The sequence below is a fragment of the Sus scrofa genome, chromosome 9 (assembly GCF_000003025.6).
Source record: "Sus scrofa isolate TJ Tabasco breed Duroc chromosome 9, Sscrofa11.1, whole genome shotgun sequence".
Lineage (NCBI taxonomy): Eukaryota > Metazoa > Chordata > Mammalia > Artiodactyla > Suidae > Sus > Sus scrofa.
In genome coordinates this window covers 123,564,209-123,576,508 of record NC_010451.4, presented here as the reverse complement: position 1 = coordinate 123,576,508, position 12,300 = coordinate 123,564,209, and the positions used below count along the sequence as shown (strand labels likewise).

The window sequence follows — 12,300 nt, the reverse complement described above, 5'->3', positions numbered from 1 at the left end:
GGGATCCAACCCACACCATAGCAGTGACAATGCTGGATTCTTAAACTTCCGAGCCATGAGGGAAATCCCTCAATTGTACCTTAGAATCACCGGGAGAACTTTTAAAGAGAAACACCCATGTCCAGACTCCATCACAAAGCAATTAAATCGGGATCTCTGGGCATGGTCCTGACGTGTGTTTGTGTGTGCGTGTGTGTGCACACGCACGCACGCACACACACACGTACACATGTTTTAAACTTTCCCAGAAGAGTTTGTTGAGTAGCCAGGGTTAAAAACCCCTGAGATGATTATGGAATCAGATTCCTTTGCCTGGTCTTCAGTGTCTCTCGCCTCTGTCTTTCCCAGTAGCATGTGACTCAGTGCTCCAAGAAGCAGACTGAGGGGTAGAGAGAGCCAAGGCATTGGAGTCATGCATGAATTCAGATCTTGGCTGGATCACCAACTAGCTGTGATTTTTGGCAGGTCATAACATTCTGAGGTATCCTGAGAATTAATCAAAGTGGGATATTTAACACCACTTTATGACAAGTCAATTCCCTTCCCTGTTTCTATACAATCAGTTCCCCTTATAGGCCTCTGTGGGTGCTGAGACCATCTTAGAAGAGATGAGAGATGCATCAGAGCCATTTTGCCACATCCCGTGGGAGCTGGGTGTGCATTCAGACTGCCAGGCCTGCGAGGGAGACCAGCCATGGCTCCTGGGCTCCCAAGTTGTCCCAAAACCTTGTTGCACTACCAGCTTTTCTAGGATCCAGTATCCTAGGATCAAATGTCCAGGTTATGCTTAAGTTGTTTAAACTGCTCTGCCTCTCCCTATTCCCACAACTTGTCCTAGTCCACATGTTTGGGATTTTTGACCTGCCCTGTTGTTGGACTCACCCTTGTCATCTCTCTCTTTTGGAGAATTTCCTCGAGTGTCTAGCCTGGTACCTCACTTAACTCCTATCATCATTGCTCCCTGGGGTGAAAGCCTGGCCCTCTCACCTCAGCCCTGGTTGGGTTCCTAGCCTACGCTAGCACATATTCCAACGTCACCTTCTGCCCCTTTGGTAACCACAGGCTCCTGGATTTTGACTGGCTCTTCCACCTGCTCACCTGCTCCAGCCCTGAGGCAAGAATGGCTGTGCTACCCATGTCACCACACCTGAAGCACCCAGCTGCCCTTCCAGGACCAGCCTCAAATCCAGGTGGGTCATTCCTGTTTCTCCCTCTTATTACAAGGGATCAGGCCCCTGCTTGGTCCAGTCAGACCTCTCCCCTCCTCCTAGCTCCAAACTTACCATTCATTCCTGAGCTATCTCAAGCCACCATACCATTTGTGCTTTGTAAATACTTGGTGGCAAATTGTGACTGTTGTGAAGTTTGAAAAGAAAAGGGGAAGCAGTTGCATTAAGGTGGAGCCATCTGCCAGGAGGGGCTCTATAACCTTAACATGGACACTGGGCTTCTTGCCACTTTGTATGGTTGTGTAGAACGACAAGTTGCCTTTAATGTGTAGAGAAAATATCTAGAAATACATTATTTTCCAAAATCCAAATCAACTCTGAGTCTTCCACAATGCTTCTAACTTCTGCATTAATTCAAATAATCCAGATATGTGGAGCATGTAACATAAAGCCATAGTCTCTTTCTGGGATCACTTCTGCAATTTTCTCATCAAAAGCATTCTCTATGGGTACCAAACTCATATTGACAGCTGGTGGATGGCTTGAATTCCTTCTGTCATTATTCCACACTAACACACTGACCAATATGGATCAGCTTGGAAAAGCAATCTAGGGGGACCCTCTAATGTAAAAACTCCAAGTAAAAGTGTTAGAATATAATCTATGGTGGCAGCTCAGCTATTGATGTTGTTCAGGCTTAGAGGGCTGAATCTGAATCTGAGGCTGCATCTCAGATGACATCACCAGGGTATCAAGGGCAGCAGTTAGTCCTACCATGTGCCAATGCTGATCTATCTATAATGGCTTCCTAGACCACTATGCTAACGTGGGAGGCCCAGTCTGGGCTGAGTGAGAAGGAATGCAATGATCGATTAGTCATGTCTGCCATGGGCAGGACAGCATAGTGGTTAATAGCCTGGGTGCTGTAGTCAGATAGAAGTTCAGGTTCTGTCTCTGCCACTTATTAACAGGGTGGCTTTGGGCAAGTTACCTAATCACTTTTCAGGCTTGTTTTTCATCAATAAAATGCAGATAGGTTATAGTACAGGATTCTTATGAGGACTGGTTGAGATAATTCATGCCAAGTGCTTAGCAATGTATTTAGCACAGGGTACTCAATAAATATTAGCTCCTCCCAGAGAGGGGACAAGGCAGCTTGTGCTCAGCATATCTGCCATTCCAGGTTCAGGCTTATATGAGTGCTTATAAGAATTTAGCTAAGACAGCTTTTAAAGGCATTTGTAGAGGCTATTGAAACTTCTTTGTTCCTAGGATATTAGCAAAAGGTTTTCAGTTGATGGTGGTATTAAAATTGTATTCTAGGAGTTCCCATCGTGGTGCAGTGGTTAATGAATCCGACTAGGAACCCTGAGGTTGTGGGTTCCATCCCTGGCCTCACTCAGTGGGTTAAGGATCCGGCATTGCCGTGAGCTGTGGTGTAGGTTGCAGACGCGGCTCAGATCCTGTGTTGTTGTGGCTGTGACGTAGGCTGGTGGCTACAACTCCGATTCAACCCCTAGCCTGGGAACCTCCATATGCTGTGGGAGCGGCCCTAGAAAAGGCAAAAAAAAAAAAAAAAGATAAAATTGTATTCTATAGATACTTTTTTTCCTGCTTAAATACCAAGTGGTATCTCAGGATCACTGGTAGCACAGACCCTCATTAGAGATACATGCAGGTCTGATCTGACCTTCTAACTGGATTCTAATTGTTTATACGGCAAAACCAAATTTCTGCATGCCTTGGAAAGATTTACCCCTGCCTGATTTTTCAGCCCCATCACCTGCTTCTCTTCAGCACAGCTCCTGAGCTCCAGCTATACCGAGCTACTAATTCCCCAAATTCGTCATCCTCTTCTCTACCTCTGTGCCTTTGCACATGCTGTTCCTGCTGAGGATGGCTTTCCTCCCATTATCTGTCTTTACACTCTTCTCTGGACTAGATTACATATGGTTGGAATTATTCCTTTCTCGAATATTTGGTTGAACATTCCAGTGAAATGGTCTGAGATTAGTGTTTTCATTGTAGGGAGATTTTTATTAGTGATTTAATTTCTTTTTTTACTAACAGTTGCTCAAGTTTTATACATCTTCATAAGTACACTTTGGAAATTACAGCCTTTTAAAAAAAAATCAGTTTTGCTGTTTATCTCATGACTGCAATACAAGCACTGTGTCTGGCTGGAAATTTTTCACACTGGAAAACTACAAATGCAATAGAAATGTGTGCTGAACCTGAAAGGCTCTGGAAGCATGATTATATTTAGGCTTCTAAATGTGAAAGTATGAATGACTAGATATTGACAAGTTCAGAAAATCTCAACGTTTGTAAAAAATTTTAGCCTAGCAAGATTCTGTAGTGTAGCAAATTGCTTATTTATATGTTTTCTCCATCATTAATAGAAATAGACTTTCAGGGAGTTCCCACTGTGGCTCAGTGGAAATGAATCTGACGAGTGTCTATGAGGACGCGGGTTCAATCCCTGGCCCACTCAGTGGGTTAAGGATCCAGCGTTGCTGTGAACTGTGGTGTAGGGTCATAGACGCGGTACAGATCTGGTGTTGCTGTGGCTGTGGTATAGGCTGGCAGCTACAGCTCCAGTTCGACCCCTAGCCTGGGAACCTCCAAATGCCACAGGTATGGCCCTAAAAAGAGAAAAAAAGAGAAATAGAATTTCAACTGGGCAATTGGCCATTTAGCTAAAGGCTGAAAGGAATTCCCTTAAAGGGACGAACTGGGTACACACCTCTCCTGGGCCCTTTCCCTGTCACTGGCTGGGAGGTAGTGACGTGTGGATCAGTTCCTTTGGACCCGCTTGGAGGAGCCACTGTTGAAGATGGCAGAGCCATCCAACTGATTCTGGACCAACACATGAAAAAGAAGTTAACCTTTCTTGTGTGCAAGCCATTGCACTCTGGGGACTCATTTTGCTGCAGTCGAGCCTGCACCCTCGTTAATACACCTACCAGGAGATGGAATGAGGCATCTAGTGCCACAATCCACTGCTCTCCAGGAGTCTTATGTCCTTAGGATTCAACTTGCCCCAACTGAGATAGGCCAGTGGGCAATCGTACTGCTTGAAATACCTTGTGGATTATACACACTTAGCCTTTTCTTTTTCCCTTGAAAAGGGAAGGCACATTTTTTTTTTCTTTCAAGGGAATTAATATAATGTCCACCAAATGAAGACCTTTTTGTGGTGGTTGTTTCGAAATCTCAAACCAGTGTATTTTTGTCTTAGAAAATACTGAGTTCCTCCTTTCCTGGCGTGGTGGGGTTCCTCTCTACCCATCGAGATACTTAAGGGAGAAGTTCATTCCGTAAGGGGGTTCAGATATGGCCAAGAACACTGTGTGTCGAACTTTCTGTGGTGAAGTGTTTCTTTTTTCTTCTTCTTCTTTCAATTCGTTATTTTGAAAAATATAAAGTCTGAATGACTAGAGAAATTAAGAATGAACATAAATGTAAGAGACGCAATGGTTTCATTAAATTCAACAGACATGGAATTAGTCTGCCAGATTTCTAGACAAGTTCCTAAACACTTAGCCTCAATCCCTCTGCTTCATTGTTGCAGACAAGTGACAGACTCACGGGGGGCAGGCGCCAGTGTGAGTGGAAATCACTGGATCGATGATCAAGGGGATTGTTGCCCAGCTTTCAGTGGCGCGTTGGAGTCTTTTGAGGAATTCATCTTGAAACCCGGGATTTATTGAGAGCTAAAAGGTTTTTGAAGTTTCCAGTGTTTCCCTTCACATATCAAAAGTAAAACGAGGAGGTTTTACTCCAAGCCGTGATGTTGAAAGAAACAAGACATATGGTGCAGAGTTTCCCTCCCAAGGAAGGCGAAAACCTCTTTCAGTCACTGAAGAGTGGGGCACAGAGAGGAGGCAGAGGTTCCAATGTGAGAGCCCTTGCTCTGTTCTGGAGGATGAATTCCCTTTGGTCTACAGAAACAGCCAAATATATTGGGCTGTCCCTGGGTCCCAAACTGCTTCCTTGGGTCCAGCTTGGGGCGACTCTAGGTGTGTCAGAGATGTGCTCATTCAGCACAGCATCACGTCCATCATGGCAAGAAGCAAGGGCCCACCGTGGAAGAGGAAGGTGCCTGGAGAAATGGTTCTAGCAGCACAGTTCCTGGGATTTGTATGTGGTGTCAGCAGATCCAGGAGTTCTGACGTGTCCCAGTGAGGGAACATGGCTGTGGAGAAAGGTGTGCTGGATGGGGAGAGGTCTGGGGTCAGAGGAACAGGGGGTCCTTGTGGCCACAGTCGGTGGTGAGGTCCCTGGTCCTTGGTGGCAGGAACCATTGAAACGCCTTAAAAGTCCAGGACCCATCATCTAAGACTCCTCAAGACTACAGCGCCGAGGCAAGCAGCATTGCCTTGTTGATTTTGTTCTTAGAATATAAATGTCGGAATAATGATAGCTACTATGGCTGAGCAGAATGGCTTCACGATTCTAAAAGTCTGCCAGATGTTAGTGCTAAGTCCAACCAGGGCTTTGTGAACTCTTCTGAGAGGTCGTAAAGACAAAGGCTTTGGAGTCAGATGGACCTGGGGTTACCCCTGGCTCTGCCATCTACTTACTCTGCAACCTTGGGGACATCTGCCTTGCAGGATTTTGGGGAGGATTAGCAAACATGTGTAAATCACCTTAAGTCTATGCGTATGCTCAGTACAGAGAAGATAACTCAAGAAATGGATGTTGTTCTTTTTTAAAAAAATTGAAAGGTAGTTTGTTTAGTGTTGTGTTTCAAGTATACGGCAGAGTGATTTGGGTCACTTTCATATATACAGATTCTTTCTATGCATTACGAGATATTGATTCTAGCTCCTTGTGCTATACAGTAGGTCCTTGTTGTTCACCATTTGTATACACAGTGGTGTGTATATGTTAGTACCAAACTCCTAAAATATCTCCCCACCCCTTCCTGCTGTCGCCTTTGGTAATCATAAATTTGTTTTCTTTGTCTGTGACTCTGTTCTTGTTTTGTAAATAAGATCGGTTGTATCATTTTTTAGTTTCAACATATAAGTGATATATATGGTATTTGTCTTTCTCTTTCTGACTGATTTCACTTAGTATGATAATCTCTGCATCCGGATTGCTCCAAATGGCAATATTTCATTCTTTTTTTTTTTTTTTTTATGCCTGAGTAATAGAAAGTTGTTCTTATATTGACTTGTGATTTGCAACCTGGCACCCTTCTCTTTCAGTTCTCTCTTTTAAGAAAGAATTGAGGAGTTCCCATTGTGGCGCAGCAGAAATGAATCCAACTAGGAACCATGAGGTAGCGGTTTCTACCCCTGGCCTCGCTCAGTGGGTCAAGGATCTGGTGTTGCCGTGAACTGTGGTGTAGGTCACAGATACAGGTCGGATCTGGCGTGGCTCTGGCTGTGGTGTAGGCCGGCGGCTACGTTCTGATTAGACCCTAGCCTGGGAAACTCCATGTGCCACAGGTACAGCCCTAAAAAAGACAAAAAGACAAAACAAGAACAACAAAAAAAAAAGAAAGAAAGAAAGGATTGAAAGCTTTTCATGATATGTATCCCAGGAAGAAGAGGAACTATGGACACTAAACCCTTCACAGAACCGAGCTGTGATTTTCAGCTGAGCCTACTCCAACTTCAGAGGGAGGCTGTATTGTTGTACTATTAATCAGCATTATTTGAAAACCAACATATATTGCCTCACAAATCTACTTTTATTTATGTATTTTGATTCATTTTATTTTAGTCAGGAGAATCCCTTATTCAAAGATGTTGTTATGTCACAGAAATCAAGCAAGGGTCATTCTTTCCTTGATAGTGACTTCTTGAGGCCTAAACACTCTTCTAGTCTCTTCCCCAAGGCCACGTTCACTGTTACCAAGAACGCCTGCCCACAGCAGCTCTTCTCAAGAGCACCCACTCTCACCCCGGGCTTGGCTTTTTAAATTTTGGTAATCATAAATTTGTTTTGTCACCAGATCCATGTTAGCAGTAGCCCTCCTGTGCCTGTATGCGATTAAGATGCATCTCCATGCCCTGGGCTCCCCGAGGCATTATCAGGTCTATCCCCCCAACAAGAGTGTGCAGGTCCACGTGAAGCTGGCCTGGAGGTGGCTTTCAAGGCAGACTTCATAAGCTTGACAAGTAAGCATGTCATTCATGTTACTGCAGCTAGAATGGGTTTGGGGCTGCTAAGTAGAAGAAAAAAAATGTCCCAAGTTTCTCATCGCCACTGAATTGAAGTCTGGTCATTCAGTTTTTCTGTTCTCCATTAATCTCCTTAGGGGATTTAAGCTCCATGGAAAGATCTGTGTTCTACATTGTAGTTCGCAGAACTGTTTGCAATGTCATCAGAGGAAGGAGGAGAGACTGTGGCCCAAACTAGAAAGAACACATGGGGGCAGGGGCTGGGGACAGCTCGTAAGACAGACAAGCCAGGTTCTGCTAAACAGCAGTCTCCAAGGGTTTACCAGTCAGCTAAGAACAAAAGCCGCAAAACAAAATTGGGTTCAGTATCAAGGTTAATAACCAAGTGAAATGAAAGCAGAAGAACATCTTATAAGCCAAGGGGCAGGTTTTACAGGAACTAAGCAGTGGTTTGGAAACATAGCAGGGCCGTGGGTGGGGCTACGGTCAGGCTTCCTGGTGGATTGCTGTAGAGGGTACTTCTCTGGCCAGAGAGGAGATCAAGAGCTGAAGGTCGGTTGGCTGCAGAGTCCAAATCATTTCCTAGGAAATCCTATGTTTGCTTCCAATTTAGTGTGAAATTACAAGGAGGCAAGGGAACAAACACAAGGATTTTCGTGCTGGAGCAACCTGTAGAGATCCGAACTATGACGTGCTCTGTTCTAGACAGGGTAAGCTAGGTTTAGAGACGCTAAGAGACTTGACCAAAGCCATACTGGTGGAGGGTGGCAGATCTACAAGAGACCAGGCTGCCTGACCTGGTTCAGTGCTTTTTCTTGGAGCCAGTCTGACTCCCAATGTCTGGCCTATGGGAATTCTTGTTTTCTAATGGCGCCATCTCTCCTGCATGCTTTTGTCGTAAATTCTATTTAGAGCTAATAGCAGTATTAGCAGCCCTTCTGGTGGTAAGAACTGTCTGACTAGTTTCTGTTTTGCAGGCTAGACATTGACTCTCAAAGATCAAAACTGATTTTCCATGTTCTCTTTTGGTAAAATGAGAATCCTAATGCAATCTTGCTTCCTGAAACTGCCTCTAGGGGTGGTGGTCAGCAGTCAAGATATTTCTTCAATGTCAACAAGATCCACGTTTTCCCAGAGTTCCCTAATGACCTAGTGGTTAAGGAGTCAGTATTGCCACTGCTGTGGCTTGGGTTTGACCCCTGGCCCAGGAACAGAAGTACCATGGGTGCAGCCAAAATTTTTTTAAAAAGAATGTGGTTTTCTCGTACTCAAAATCAAGGAGTTTGCTAACTCATCTAGGAGCAAACATTGAAAAGCAGTAATTTGTATGGTAGAGTAGATTTGTGAGCTAAAAGGATACCTCTGTGAAGTTGCTGGAGAGCGAGCCCAGTGAGGGATGGAGGGGGTCAGGGAGGACATTGCATGGAAGATGGGACATGTGTTAGCCTTAGGATACAATGGGAGAGATTTATGAATGGGGGACTCCATGCCAAGGGAAGGAAATGCCAAGAGGGAAGGCAGAGGCAAAGGAATAAGCAGAGCGTCTTCACGAAGTGCTGAATGGACTGGGATGGCAGGGAATGGACTGGGATGGCAACTGGGTGAGATGGTTCCTTGTGACCCAAAAAGAAGATGATAAATGAACCACATTTATGTATCTATTCCACATTTGTTTGTTTATTCCATATTTGTGGAGATGAGGAGCCACAGAGATCTGGAGCAAAGAAATGACATGAATATATTTCTGGAAGATATTGGTTGGTTCTGGCATGCAGGATAAATTGGAGGACACGTAGACTAAAATCAGGAAAACTAGCTATTACATCTCTCTTGTAAGATCTGTAGATGAAATGTCAAGGCCTGAGCCAGGCCTCGTAAGCGTGCCCCAGTACAAATTGAAAGGGCGCCACAGGCATGGCAGACACTTGAAAGTAAGGGTGGAACGCACACCACCTCCTCATTGACACAAAGTGACAAACCATCATAGAGATTTGCTTAGGAAATATTGTGCCATATAAATGTCTCCGTATGTATTGGTACTTAGAAGTTTCTCATGATTTACTTCATTTTCCAAATATTGAATTGCTTCAGATGAGGTTTAACATATTGGATGCATTTTGAGGAGTGGAATTATCAGAATAGTTTATGGTTTTCAAATGACATCTCAAAACACCTTTGACATCTTCCAGTGTTCTTGAGTTTTACAACAGATGGCGTATTATGCAGGCTCTTTCAGATTACAAAAGTGTTGAACCTAAATCATCTTAAGTGATGGAGGTTTTATTTGTTGGGATTTACAGGAAGTAAGGAGGTGGGTCAAGTGCTCACTGTTCCACAGTCATTGTGGGTCCGGCATACTGGTCCAGGGCTTTCACAATGGGAAGGACAGTAGGTCTAGATTGGATGCAGGGCCGTGTGACATGATCAGGTTATTGCAGTGGCTCCTGTGACCCGTCTTCTCTGTGAGCACCTCTCATGTTCCCCAGGAGTGTCTTTGTCAATCATTGTCACAAGCCAACAGGCAGGACCACCACTGGAGAGAGTTTCTCCCAGGGCAGGTGCAGAGGAGGGCTTTACATCATAATCACCCCACACTTGATGGCCTTTGACTGCGGCTCCATTCCTATGGTAATCAGATCGAACAGGGTTGCTATCTCTCATCACAAATGACAGAAACCATAGCCATTCGGGCAGAAAGAAGAGCCAGGGGTCACTCTCCACCAGAGGAGCCTGTGGCAGACACTCGGAGCTTTCTGTCTGTTTAGACGGAGTGGACAGTGGTAGAGATGTATATATGGAAACAGAAGGAGCAGTTATCTTCATCAGAGTCACATAATAGCTTCCTGAGTTTCTACACCTAGAAAGACAACTGGGTCTCAAATGGGCAAGTGTTTGTATGTATTTGAACTTATCACTAGCTTCTACTTCTGCTTACCTCAAAAATGTCTCTCCTCCTTCACGGAGGAGACAGGAAATACGGTCAGACCCAGCATGCCTGGGGAATGTGAGAACTTGCCATAGTTTATTGTGGTCTTTATGAAAATTAGATATCAGAGGTTAACTTCCTTTTTTCCCCTGGAGTCCAGAACTTGTCTAAGCTACTTTGCCTGAGGTTATTATCAATAATTAACCCAATGACTGTGTGGTGAGTACCTGCTTTACCCATTAGCTCCGAGATGACATATCATGATTTCATCTCATGTACTAGCTCTGACCTATGAGAGTGGTTCCTGGAATGTTTTGAGTTGAGAAGGAGTTTAAGATTTTGGCCTTTTGCAAAAGGACAGAAAGCCAACACTGATCAGTGATATCTCCATGAGTATGAGAGGGAGGAAGAGGGACATACGTGTGGTATTTGCCAACATTATGCCAACCTTACACCCTTCCCATTATTCTCAACACCGTGCCAATGCCTTATCCCCACCCCAGTTTGCTACTCCTAAAACTTAGAGACTCATGGTGTCTGATTTGTTTCACTTCTTCACTTCCACTTGGATATATGTGATCAACAAGGGCTTTCTGAAACCCCTCTCCACTCTCTCCATTCTCCCAGCTGTAACCTTGGTCCAGGTTGCTTTTAGGCTGTTGTCATTCAGATGGGAGTGGTATCATCCAGGAGATGACAGTTAGGTGTCCAGAAACAGTCCAAGTTGTCAGGTCCTTGGGGATCTTAGCTCTAATCTTCCTCAGCCTTCTGGGTGTAAAAACTCAGTTGTGTCAGGGCCCCACATTGGACCCAGCAAAAAGCAATTCATGTGAATCAATCATAGGAGGCTGACCCATAAATAATTATAGGAAGAAAATATACTGGCTTTAGAGAATTGTAAAGTTTTCTGAGCTGCGCATTTGTCCCTGGTGAGACATCTCCATGCAATCAGGATATGATCAGAAGGGGGTTTGGTGAACATGAAACCAAGACAGGGAACTAGCTGTGGGGTCCAAAGGGAATGAGGCCGAGATGGCCCATCTCTCATGGGGATGTCTCATGGCCATTGCCCCTGGACAGTCTGGCGAGCACAGTCCACGTTCTACTCTTTGCCGGCCTTTGTGCTATTATGAGCTTTTGCCAACATGCCCTGTAATGAAATGGATATCGCTTTAGCTACTGTCAAGTTACTCAATTCTGTTTGTCCTGAACAACCTGCCTTTTAAATCCTGAGTGTTGATTTTATTAGCGGATCCATCTAAGTTCAGGACTTCCCACTCTCATGCCTACCTAGCTCATTCTCTAGCTGTATAGCCAGCCTTACCACCTCCAGATTTCTAACTAATTCATTTGCCTAGAAAGACCTTTCATTAGCTACAAACATCTCACATTTGATGGGCCCCTACTTGATAAAGCCCATCTGTGGGCAAAATCCTCACCTGGGGCTTGGGCAGCAGGTGAAGCATGGATTCCCACACAAGGGAGCTGAGGTGCCAAGAGAACCTAAGCAAGTTCCTGCAGTGACCTTGGCTCCTGACTCAGGGGCTCATGTTTTCTCTGCCACTTTCCTCTCCCTTCCTCTTCTTCTACTAAAGAAGCTCAAAGAAGTTCTAATACTTGCTCACAGGGTAGGATGAAGTTCCTAGTCATGGGTTTTCAGGCCCCCACCCTGCATCTGACCTCCTGCTCCTGACCCCCCCAGACTTTTCATTCTGCTCAGTCACGTGAACTCTGTTCCCATTTTCACTTGCTCCTACGCTCCAGCCCCTGCTTTGGCAGCTGCTAAGCAGAGCGAACACAAGTTCAGAGTGTGCTTCTGGGTCCCCTACGCTTGCCCTTCCCCAAGCTATGTGGGGTATCAGCTTGGCAGGTCACCTTCTGCTGGCCCTGGGCTTAGGACCTGGAGATGGCGAGGGTGGGGAAGGGACAGCTGGCTGAGGATGGGGTCTTTTCAGTGCACGTTGGGGTCTCATCTCCATTCAGGGCTGCTCATTAAGCCACAGATGCAGCGGTGCAGAGGACCTGTTCTTCACTTTGAGTTGGCACGGCCCGAGGCCCCATTAGCAGA

General features: G+C 45.1%; 1 long non-coding RNA gene across 1 annotated transcript in view; it reads left to right on the top strand.

Moving 5' to 3' along the window:
• The window catches only part of ZNF648, a 200,904-nt gene that overhangs the window by 130,184 nt on the left and 58,420 nt on the right, over positions 1–12,300 (top strand). The window contains exon 10 of the long non-coding RNA XR_002347093.1: positions 1,063–1,190. This is a non-coding gene — a long non-coding RNA (zinc finger protein 648). The remainder of the gene's footprint in view (positions 1–1,062; positions 1,191–12,300) is intronic.